The sequence below is a fragment of the Condylura cristata genome, unplaced genomic scaffold (assembly GCF_000260355.1).
Source record: "Condylura cristata isolate star-nosed mole 26May11 unplaced genomic scaffold, ConCri1.0 scaffold00005, whole genome shotgun sequence".
NCBI classification, from domain to species: domain Eukaryota; kingdom Metazoa; phylum Chordata; class Mammalia; order Eulipotyphla; family Talpidae; genus Condylura; species Condylura cristata.
This window is the reverse complement of record NW_004567106.1, coordinates 53,296,023-53,309,481: the sequence shown is the minus strand read 5'-3', so window position 1 is coordinate 53,309,481 and position 13,459 is coordinate 53,296,023.

The following is a 13,459-nucleotide window of genomic DNA, read 5'->3' as shown; positions in this document are numbered from 1 at the left end:
ATACACACACACACACACATTTTTTTCAAAGTGCAATGAGAGGGGAAGGCATTAGGGAAGCAGTAGTTGATCAATAAATTTTCTAGAACACAGTGTGTTATGTTATCAAATATATAAATGCTCTGGTCACCATATATTAGTATGGAACAAATTTCAGTACATGAGTACATTCCTTATTATGGCATGAAGGGACTAGGTACTGAATTTACTCTAAGAAACAAACTCAGGGGAGAAAGACTGTTAGGGTTTAAAGTCAATAGTAATATTAAAGGAACATGTATTGCACTGACCTGAGAATATTTATGCTCAGAATGCTTCAAAATTAGGTATTCTGATTCTGATCACAGTTTTATTTTCATTATTTTACATGGTGATATGATACTTAATAGATTCATTTAAAATGGTGGTGTATGTTGTTTTTGTACATTTGAAATCTAGGTTCACAAGCACAGATGCCAAGAAAAAATAAGCTAAACTAAAATAAACAAATAGAAACATGGAAAGTGCTGGAAGCACTCATAGCCATTGATATAAATGTAAATGCATTTCTAATTATACCTGGTGATAGCTTTGTGCAAACGGAACTTATTCTAAGTGGTTCAGCAGCTATGACTGCAATGTCTTCATTTTATTTAGGAGGTTCTTGGTCTTACTCATGTTATTTTGTATGTCTGGTAAGTATCAATGATAATAATTCTACACCTGAATCAGTGTAGGGAAAATGCCTGCTGTTGTTTCCATTTGTTGTGGTTAATTTAGTAGAAAATAGCTATCCCCTTAGGGTGTGTCATGAATTATACCTATTTGCTATTGTCCAATGTTTGAAGGAATGCACTAGGCAAAAATAATGTAACAACTGACAAATAGTGCCCAGACACTCTTTCTGTAACATTGTCAATTTAATTCACTTTCATTTTTCTTTGTGCTATAAATTTTAGTTTTCCCCCCAATATAGACATTTATATTTTTTCTTCAATATGCAGCATTTTCCAGACAATATTTGCACTGACTATTTAAACATGCAGTTGCTAGTTACAGATTATTTATTTTGTTTGCACTTTTACATTATAAAAGGAGGGAAATAAAATAAAATGGTTTTACACTAGCGTTGGGTGTTTGGAAGGTGGAAATGCACTGAGTGGGACCGCTACTTTGACACTAGGTCAATATTTCAGTCTGACAGCAACAAATGCAGGGCCATCCTGTAATGAGGTCTACAGGGCTGAGGAACTCCATGTTCTGTGATGTCCAGGGGGGCTTCAATACAATGAGTGAGGGGGAATTCAAAATAAAAACATGTTACCTGATAGAAAAAAATGGAAAGGGGCACAAGGAAACTTTGGGATGCTTTGGCTTTGTCTTTTGCCTCGATTCTGGTGATGGTATCACAAGTGTTTGTATAGGTCTGAACATACTCATTCTGCAGATTAGCAGAAGCCACTCATTGCATGTGAATTGTACCTCATGGAGGTACAATATAGGAAGTAGAGGGTAAGAACCATATATTAGATGAAAATCTGTAAGAAAATTCAAATCCTTATATTCTTGGTTCTTCCATCTAAATTCAGTGAGCTAGATATTCTGTGAGAAACATTTCAGCCAAGACTTTTAATTAGACAGATAGGGAATACTGGTTGTAGTGTGAGAAACAGAGATTGTGCATTCAAAAATGTGGTAACAGGAATAATTGAGTAATCATTGTATTGATTTCTTAAAGAAGGTGGGGCATGCTGGGTGGGTGAAAAAGAGAGAAATTTATTCTTTCATTGCTTTGGAGGCCGTAAGTCCTAGTGCTAAGGGGTTAATGGGGCTGTGCTTGCTTCCTCTGAAATCTTTGTTATTTCCTGGTGCTTGCCAGTCTTTGGCTTTTGGTTTCACCAATTCAATCTCTGCTTTGATGTTCACATGACCAACTCTCCTTGTGACTTTGAGTCTCCAAATTTCCCTTTTATAATGATGCACCTATCACTGAATTCATGATCTATACTAATCTAATAAGATCTCATGTGTATGCCATTTGCCTTCTGAATTATGTCAAAATTTTTCCATATTTAAAAAAATATAGAGCATTTAAAAACTCTAAAAGTAAATATAAGTGCAAAATAATAAATACAGTCTAAAATAAAATTTATAATTACAGAGATGAAGGAAAAAGTGAATTAATTCATATATCTTTGAACCTGAAATTTTGGAGATACTTAGATATTTACAGCAGAAATCAAGGAAAATCTTGAAGTTTGTTATTAGTGTTTATGTTTTTAGTGGAGTTATTGATAACTATTGTCTCAGTAATTTACAAACAAGAAATAGGTAAATAAACTGATGTTATTCAAATTCATGGTTCTTACTATGGAATAAAAGTAATTTTGTGATATGAGATACTACTATTTATGTATGATGCCTACAAAGTGTGTTTAACCTGAATATATTCATGAAGAAACAATCGCATACACCCCGATTTAAATTCATTCTCAACAAAGCAAACCTTGATTCTTCAAATCTGCCACTGTGGTGGAATTTTTTAAAAATAATACAATAGTTTATTTTTAGTCCATTTTGTGCCTTTTTCCATCTCAGTTGTAATCCCCGTGGGCTTCCCATCACCAAATCACCCATTTGCCATCACCACAATCCAGTGCACTTCCCTCCCCCCACATTTTTTCATCCCATTTCCCATTCCATGGCAGAATTTTTTTTTCATAATATAATAGTTTATTTTTACATCATTTTGTGCATTTTTTTTCATATCGATTGTAATCCCTGTGGGCTTTCCATTACCAAATCACCCATGTGCCATCACCATATTCCATGGTGGGATTTTTTAAATGAAGGGACTATCTAAAATAGCGGGAACTAAAGAGTTGGGACAAATAAAGGCAAAGATGGCCTTTGTTCTGCACACATATTAAGTATTTGTAGGTTTAGGGTTAATTTTTCAGAGGTTATAATTGTATTGTAGTGATACAGGAGACTGCCCTTTGGAGAGACACAATAAGTGGGTGGGTGCCTGCAAGAAGCACCATATTTTTTTTTGTTTGTTTGTTTTGTTTAAGTTTTAATTTGTCTTTAATTTTGTGAATGACCATCCTTTAAAAAGTTGCAGTTTCATTAGCAATGTTCCAGTTGTATGCCTGGCTCACAAATCCATGCAGGTAAGCCAGCATTTTAACCTCTTGAGATTTGTCAGTTTTGCAATCTCAGAAAGCTGCAAGTAGGTCCCGTTTTCAGTAGCATTGATTATTCAGGTCTCTTCAATGCTTGGTAGCACCACGTGTTTTAATGGTATTGAGTGGGGAGGGAGAGAGAGAAGAGGAGAAAGAAGATGGAAAGATAATGTACTGAAAGAGTAAAGGACAGTGAGGAATAGATAAGTGGTGAAATTAGCTTGGATTATTTAATCAAGAGAATAGTTCTAAAAACTATTCTCTCAGGTTTATTCCCATTTCATTATTTCTAATAATGGTTCCACAAAGTGTCTGGTTTATCATTATTAGATAAAATTTATGCACATATATGTGAATTGCATCTTGGACAACCTAGCATTAATGTTAGGGAAAAAAATATGGTGAAAAAAATGAAATATTTAAAACACAGAGGCCTCATGTCTTTAAAAACTGGAATTTAACTTAAAGAAATAATTCTTATGAATTATTTGTCACATCATATGGGAAATAGTTTAAAAGAAAGTTTTCCAGAAAATGACATGCAGTCTTGTCTTTAATATGAAAGGGAAAATCATAAAGAATCTGGAATGATGCATTTTCAAAATTATAAAGCTTTTTGTCTCTAAATTTCCATAAGTGGGAGACTGAAGTACATATTGAGGAGAAAACCCACTCTCTTAGGGAGATACAATTAAATAAAAAGTTTGCTCTTTTTTATTTTATGAATATTTAATTCAACTTTATGCATTTTATAATCATCCACTATTTAAGCCAGAACCAAGAAGAAATATAAAAGCAGTATCTAATACAGTGCAATTTAAATTTTATAACACACCAACTGAACAGCTACAATAGTGAAAATGTTGAAATGAGATGTTTCAAAATAGATAAAAATTACAAACAGGGGAAATTGATTTCAGTCAATCCTGAGAGGGGTATTTCTCTACAATTGCAACTAAAATTGGTTTATAGCTTGTGGATATAGTCTAACAAATTTGGTGTACACCTGTAGTCTATACAATCTATTCCAGATAGTCTTCCTGGCGGTACTGAATTTTTAGAAAGATAATTCTAGACTTTCAGTAAGACCCTCCTCTTGGAAAGAATAGGGCTCCTGAGTTTTCCTTCAAGAGAGGGAGGGGAACATGAAAACATCTCTTAAACATGGTAGTATTTTAATAAGTAACCTTTGATCTCAGTGAAGGGACAAAAAGGTCTTTATAGGATTTTATAGCATTTTAAGATTGTGAATGAAATCTTTTTCATTAGATCAATGACATTAAGTGTAAAGGGTGGCCTAATTTAAATGACTGTGTTGCTTATGTTCTGATGTAAATTCTTTATATTAGTAAACAGACTACATATTTTATACATAAACTAGTATATACTTCCACTGACTAATTTTTTTCTATGAACATGAAAGTAAACAACACTACACAAGAAGCTAGTTTTATCTGTGTCTACTAATTCCTGCACCCGATTATATTTTTCTATTTTCCTACACTAATTAATGCTCACTACACTGAATATTCAGAGACAATAAAGGTCAGATAACTCTAGGTTTGTCTGGAGCCATTTCTATCTGCTACTATCCAATTAACACCACCTTTCGCTCTTATAATTTGCTCAAGTTGGAAAATGACTTATATGATAGGCTTACTAGTACGTTGTAGTCAATGATCTTACGGCTTGGGGTATATTAACTTATGATAATTAATAACAATCTGGTAGTACTAATGTTCAAATAAGTATGGTAAAAACAGGGACTTTTTGGCCCTCCCTGGTGGCGCAGCGGGTTGAAGCACAGCACTGAGAATCTGAAGCCACTTCCGCATGAGTTCGATTCCCGCCTGCCGCCTGCCCCGGAGGAGACCACATGGCGAGCCAGACCTCTCCTGACCCGCCCGCTGCTCCCCTCAGCAGTGTACTTCGTCGATCTGCCTGTTCTGCTCCCCACTCTGTCTCTGGTGAAGCCTCTCACCGCCCCTGAGCCTCTGGCCTGTACCCCAGTTCTGTATGAATAAATAAATAAATCTTTAAAAAAAAAAAAAAAAACAGGGACTTTTTAATTTTGAAATGATCTATATGCCTACATCAGATACCTATATATTAAAAAACACCTAGCTTTACATTTTATGGTTTAAAATATTTGAAGTATTGGCATTTGTTAGTGACCATTGGGCATAATTTTTAAGTTAAATTATCGATACTTAGTCACTACATAGTCAGAAGTCTACTCTGTTGAAAATTGCTACATGAACACATTTGAAAAACATTAAGTACAATTTTGGTTTAAATGAATACAAATAGCATTAAAATATTGCAATGATTCTACTTCAAGTTCATACAAATACAAATCTACTTTAAATTAATACAAATAACATTAAAACATTAATGTAATTCTGTTTAAATTAATACAAAGAACTAGGTTCATTTTCACTATTTCAAATATTATCCTTTTATAACAATTTAATATTTCTTTTTCCTCTTCTATGAAAAGTAAATTTCAATGCCTTGCTTCCTTATAAATCTATAAGTATTAAAAATCCCTGGGCCTATTGTACACTTTCATTTGCTAAGGTTTTATTTGAGAGTCTTTTGACAGCACAGCATTTTATTCAGCTTGAATGTATTCAATTCTTTCTAGCTATCCCATCTCAATTTCTTTGCAGAGAAGAAAAATTTGCTTCTAGTTCCACTGTCTTGGCTTACAGGGGAAGAGAAAAATGTCACCAGTCACATTGTATTTGCACTTCCTGTCCTTTTAAATAAATATACTTCTAAAGGACAAAAAATCTCTCCATCTCCTATTAAATATGTCAAATTGAGTACCTTTAGTTTATATATTGAATGTTGCCTATAAGTAGTATATTTCTGACTCAAATTTTTGAGTAATAAATTTAAAACACCTAACAACTTTTCCTTTCAAAATGGAAAACATCTTAGAAAACCTAGTTACTGTTTCTCCCAAAGTAGATTGTGTTTTCCCTCAGTTGTGTAACACTGTGTGGAATGGTTAAAAAGAACATACAAGTAACAACAGTAATCCACAGTGGAACTATGAATTGATCAGGAATGTGCTCAGCTGCAAGTAAAAGAAAATTTAACCTTTATAACTTAACAAAATTGGATTCTATTTCCCTCACTTACGAGAATGCTGAAGGAGGCGGTTGCTGGAGTCGGCTCAGCTGTTCAATGATGCTGTTAGAGACTGAGGCTCTTTATCTTTTTCAGTTCCACCTGATGACTGCTTGTGACCTTAGCATCACAAGATGTTCTTTCAGTTCCAATCATCATATTCCATTTTAAAGTAATAAAAATGGAAAATCAAAAACAATAACTTTGGCAGCATCACTACCTTTTTATTGGGGAATAAACCTTTCGCTAGAATTTAGCATAGGAAGCATTTGCCACTTCATTGTTCAAAAGTACAAACTGTAGCGAACAGTTGAAGAACCTAACAGTTAACATTCAGCTTCTAAACTGAAAAGAAAATAGGGGAATGCGTTTGGGATTAATGTTGGGTAATCTCACTTGCAAACAAAACTCCACAAGAGACTGACAAACACAGCACAGGAAAGATAAAATAAATGTGTTCCATCATCACGAAAAAAGTTTTTTTTTTTTTTTTTTTTACCTCATTACATTCTTTAAGAGATATCACAGAACTGCTATTACTGAATTGGAGGGAAAATCACCACATATGCATAAAGTAAATATGGTGATATTCTGTACTGTTTTCACTATGAATGCTACAGAGCTGGCACTGAATAAATATTTGATGAATAAAAAAAATACACATCTCCATTTATATTGGAATGCAATTACTGGATACTATGTGTTAAACTGAGGATACCTTCATAAAAGTAGATTCACCCATTTGTTTAATTCAAGAAAAACTTTCTTACCTAATATGTAAAAGTCATTTTGATAGATGTAGGAAGGAAACACAAATATATAAACCTAGATTTGTCCCAAATACATGTATTTTTAACAGAATTAAAAATAAAGGGACTGCTTATATGTATCCCATTCACAATTGAAATTATTGAATAAGCAATCATAATTTAAAAAGTAAAGAGAACATACAAATAAATTTCATTAAGACATAAATAAACTGGAACGATATATTGCTCATGATTTAGGGGGTCAGGACATACTTTATGGAAATTGTGACCCCAAATCATTTCAAAACAGTTAATAGGAGTATATATCCTTCCCTCTGTGATAATGAAAAATTGGCAACTCTTATTCATTCTTGCCTGTAGATACAGTAGTTGTGATTTTATATGATATAAAATCCAGACATAAAGGGAAGCTAAGGGAATCAGAATTTATGGTATAAGACTGTAGAAAGCAAGAATGTGTATGTTCACTTTAAATCACCTATCAAACACGAATACGCATACACTGGTAACAGTTTTAAAAAGTAAACTAAGCATAACACATGGCCGTAAACATTAAAAGCCATATGCAACATTAATGGTTGTTAATGAGAACATGAAAAGCAAAAGGTGAGATTTTGTACTTGGTATGGGAATATCAATTTTAGGAACTGTGCCGGGTGCCAACTTCCCTAGCTTAAGCAAGAACACTCTTAACTGTATTCTATTTATGCAACCAACTCAGCGACTAAACTGTATCAGTGTGAACTGTATCAATAGTTAAGTGAAAATGGATTCAGTCAGAAACAAATAGTAGTTTAAACAGCAGTACTTCATGTTTGAATATAGACATGGATCTTTGTTTTTCTAATTGTTTTATGAAAATGATTGCTTATGATTATTGTGATTCTAAAGGATTACATGTATGGGAAATCTGAATAAATTCAATTTTTCCTCCATTGAATCACAATCTCTTTCAGTTCTAAAATCAATTACTCAATTACTCTGTTACTATGTTTACTGAATTGTTTGATTTTATTGCATATCCTCATGTCTAATTCTAATTTTCCCCAACTTTCTTACTTTCCCATTTATTCATTTGTCAACTATTCATTTACCACCTAGCATAGATCAGGTATGGTTCTAAGTATTGACTACACTGATTTCATGTTCATTTGTGTCCATTTTATTTACAGTCAATGAATAGTCTGATATTGTAAAGCACATATATAAGGTCATAAAAGTTATTAAGTAATCACTATTGGTATATAGAGGACTTAGCAGATAACAGACTATGATAACGGAATCAAAATAGTGACCTAGAGACAGTAGATTCTTCTCAGTGTGGCTAGATTTTTTTTTTTTAATTTTACTATCCCTTTTCTTCCCATTTTTTTCTGTCCTATTGCCAATGTCATAGTAGGGAAAAATATTCAAAGAAACTACTTCCTTTTCAAAATATCTAATGCTTCACTCAACTATATATAAGGTTCTCAGGTAATGGAGACCAAGTCATTTACAGTTTTCTAGAAATACAAAAAAAAGGGGGGGGAGGAATCAGAAAGAGGTAAAATTGACTTAGAACAGCCATTTGATCTAAATGAAAAGTAAGGCTTCACAGAGTGATATGCAATTGAACCTTCTAAAACTGCTTGTGTTAAATGTGTTTTAAAAGTGACTACAGACTTATAAAGTAAATGGCTGTGCTTTTAGGGAAATTTGTAGCATATGACTTTCATGAATAATGATATTAATTTGTGGCCACGCAGATTGGTAAATATCAAGAAGTACCAGTCATATGTTCATCCTCAGGACTTCTTGAGCACTTGAAGTTGGTATTTAAATTTACATTAAGCATAACTTTCCTGTTTTCAAGGTAAGAAAAGTATTATTGCAATATAAAAAAAATCTTGAAATAGTAATATAAACAGTCCAGTTATTCTGTACAACCACAAAAGTATTGGATCATGATTATTCAGATAACTCTAAATTAATATTCTTTAATTAACTCTGCCTCTCTAACCTATAATTTACCAAGTTTCCTATTGACCAAGTCAATGGGCTGCATGGAAGTTTTAGTGAACAACCATAACATGATATGAGCGGCCGGTAGTCCAAATGACCAGGAAAGAGAGCTATATGAAATAGTTCTCCCTCCACTACTTAATACCGGAAACACTAGTGTCTAGTCATTTGAACCCAAGATAATTTTTCAATGCTACATGTTAAGCTTGAAAAATAAGTTATCAGTGGCTCTGTGTATGAAGAAGATCAGGAAAAAGAGGTAGCTATTTGCTAGCTTCCTTTCAGATTTGAATACATGATATAAATAAGAAGAGTGATTTTTATGCATACAGCTTCACTATCATTACCTCAACAGACCAAAACAGAGGCTAAAAATTATTTTAATGAAGTACTAGTAATGACAATGAAACCTTAATAAGCACTAAGCTGGAATACGAGTTCTAAAATATTGTTCAAATCTACATTTGGATTCACCTTAATTTCCCTATGGCCAATATCATAGTAGGAAAACATATTCAAAGAAACAATTTCCTTTTCAAAATATGTAATGCGGCCCTCCCTGGTGCGCAGCGGGTTAAAGCACTGCACTGAGAATCTAAAGCCACTTCTGCATGAGTTCGATTCGCGCCTGCCCGGGAGGAGACCACATGGCGCGGCAGACCTCCCCTGACCTGCCCGCTGCTCCCCTCAGCAGTGTACTTCATCGATCTGCCTGTTCTGCTCCCCACTCTGTCTCTGGTGAAGCCTCTCGCCGGCCCTGCACCTCTGGCCTGTACCCCAGTTCTGTATGCATAAATAAATCTTAAAAAAAAATTAAAAAAATATGTAATGCTTCATTCAACTATATAATCCTGGTTAAGGATTGTTAAATATTATTATTTATGTTTATGACTTTTTCTTTCTGAATGGATAACTTCTCAGCTAGAATAGATGAAATAGTTTTCCTAAAAGAGTTGAGGTGAAAAGTTCACATATATTTTCAAAAAGCAAAGAATAAAATTAACTATGAGGGAACAATAAATAATTTTACAATATTTTCACTGGGTGATGATATTAGCAGTTCTGCTTCCAGACTGCATAAAGCATTGGTAAAGGACTGATGGTTCGGGGAGTAGCCTATAGTGTATGGGAGAAGCAGGCCAACACAGGCTCTCCTGGGGAGCCTGCATCCAGTTTGTGTAACCTGAGGAATTGGTTTCTTTACCCTGTAACAGGCCTCATAGCTTATGCAATTAGGAAATATGTGTTGAGTGGAGTTAAGTTGAATGTGAAAAAGGAATATGTGATTTCAATTATATGTGATTCCAACACAGAGATTAGGCACAAAAAAAAAAAAAAAAAAAAAAAAAAAAAAAAAAAAAAAAAACTACACTAGGAATTGGATAGAGGGATATCACATAAAAAAAAAATAGATACTTCTATGTTGGAGGGCAGAAAGGGCAATGAGATTATAAGTACAGGAGGCAGCTAGTCTTCCTTATGCTTGGGGAGAAACAGGGGATGCTGGGGACTAGCAGAATCTCAACTTCTGAAGTCACCAAGTTTAGTGACTTAGGTTCTCCCTCACCCCCATGACCACTGCATTAAATGATTGTGCTCTTAAAGAAAGAAAATGTGTTCAAATGCTGCCCGGTGTCTGGTCTGAATATATTTTCATTGTTTTTGATACGTTATCCCCATGAGGAAGCACCATGTGCAGTGCTGGGTAGGCAGTAAAGTTCCACTCCACTTGGTATTAGTGCTTTCAACCTCCTATAAGAAAGCGTAGAGATGAAAATACACTGTAAATCAATATGCAGATGCTGCTTATTGTTACTATGTTGAACATTCCAGGACATTACTTCAGGAAGATTGGTCTGCATAATGAAAGGGAATTTAAAATTGAATGTCCACTGGTATCTTTAGTTAATAGATTTTGTCATGTGGAGACATTCTAGCATGAAGAATGCTTGAATATGACCCTTTAGAGCACAAAAAACAAGACTGAACCTCTGGTGAGAGGAAACATGCCTCTGCACTTCTGTATTTTCAACATATTCACTGGTGCATGCTGTGTTTCTGCTTTTTATGAGGACAATCAATCTTAGATTTTTCAATGTGTCTATTTCCCAAGTTACGGACTTTTGCTGCAGTAAACTCACACTTTATATCGATATAAAATTCACTTACACTGTAAACAAGAGGCTGTTGAGGACAAAATCATACAAACAGGTATACGTCTCAGCACAGATGGCGTTTTCATTTCATTGAGTTACCCCTTGTCAGCACACTGCTCTTGTTTTTTTAGTTATGGTAGAAGGTAAACCTGCTCATTTCATTAGTGAGGCATACATCCATTTTGCTATTCTTTAATTAAATGATGAAGAATATCCTGTTATAGTCTAACCTCTATAAGTTAAAACCCAGAATTATTTAGTGTCAAGGCAGTGATATATTTCCATAGCGAGGTAGCACAGACAGACCTCTGAAATACTTTCACCCAATTAGAAGCCTAAGTTCAAAATAAACAAAAAATAAGTTCTGACATAAAGTCAGTAACTGAAACTATACTTATAAGTTCTGTCTTCTGTGTTCACCACTCGTGAATAAGCCCTTTCTTCACATACTTGTATTGTAGGCCAATCAACTACAGCCTCCAATTTTTGTTAATTGTTCTGATTAGTAAGTTTTCAGTAGTGGAATGCTTTCTACTTGAGTAAGAATAATTTCTGACATTCACCACTCACTTTTAAAGTCCTTTTTTTTTTTTTTGTAGCTAACCACTATATTTTTCTTTTAACTGTCAGACAATTGTTTATTAAGTACCTTAAAGATAATAATTATTTTATTTCTCAAAACAAACCTGTGAAATAGATATTAAAATAAGCTTCATTTCACATAACTGGAATAAAGGGCTGTAGACACAGTTACTACTGCCCGCTCGCTCAGTGATTCAATTAAAGAATCAACATGACTCAGCATAAAATTATACTCATGCATAAGGTATGGCTATATTATTACAGCAAAGACTACAGTGCAGGAAAGGTAGGGCAAAGACATACACAGACGGAAGCTAGACATGCCAAAGGGCATTGTCCTTTCTTTTTATTTGTGGGGATTTCAGGACACATTTCTCACACCAGCTGCAAGCTGCAATGGAATGCCAAAAATGGCCTCCCAGAAAAGTCCACTTGCATCTTGGAATCAAAAACCTGTCATGGTGCAAAACCCTCACCAGCTACCAGATGAACTTTCATGTTTCTTTCTTTATTTTTATAAAGATTTATTTATGCATACAGAAACACGCTACAGCCAGAAGTGCAGGGGAGGCAGAGGATTTACCAGAAACAGAGTGGGGGAGCAGAAAAGGCAGATCGATAAAGTACACCGCCGAGGGGAGGGGAGCAGCATGGGACCTACCAGTATATGTTTGCAGATACATCTTTAGTTTAAAAGTGTAATTGTAGAGGTAAACCCAATAGACTACATTTTAAGCAAACTTAAAAAGATATATGTAAATCTATGTTCATGTAGTTTTATTCATAATAGTATGATATGAAAGCCACCGAATTTCCCCAAGAAGGATGAGTGGACAAAAATTTTGGTATAGATATAACAGATGTGTTACATATAATATATAATGAATTATTATTCAGGAATAAAAATAAGGAAATCTTGTCATTATCTATAACATGGATGGACCTCAAGGGCATTCTACTAAGTGAAATTAATTAGAAAGAGAAAGATGAATACTGTATCATTTGACTTAAAAATAGAATCTAATTTAAATAAAATCATATAAAAAAGTAAGCCAAATGTATGAAAAGATCAAAAGATACAAATTTCCAGTCATAAAATTAATAATTCATAGGGATGTTGTGCTATAGTTAATTAAACTGTATTATATATTTGATAGATGCTAAGAGAGTAGATTTTAAAAGTCATCAGGAGGAAAAACAAAAAATGTAACTAAGTATGTAATAGTCATTAACTAGATCTGTTGAGATAACTGTTTCAGAAGGTATACAAATGTTGAATAAATCTGAAACTAATTTAATATTGCATGTCAATCATATTTCAATAGTGATAATGAAGAAATAAATGAACCAACCTCTTAAGTTTCCCTCTTTTTCTATGTTGAAAATTGATCCAGGTCGTTTACACTGGGGAGAAGCTACACAATTTCTCTCAACAGTTAGCTGGAGGTTTAAAAATAACATCAAATGTGGGAAAGTTACTCAGGTTAGAAACTTCTACTTTGTTCATAGTAATTATATTGGGTTAGGAATTACTCACTTTATCTCTTGAAGCCCACACCCACCTGGACATATTTATTCTGACAAAAATAACTAACACATAGCATGTGTCAGACACGTAGTATTCTAGGCTTTTTTTTTTTTTTTTTTT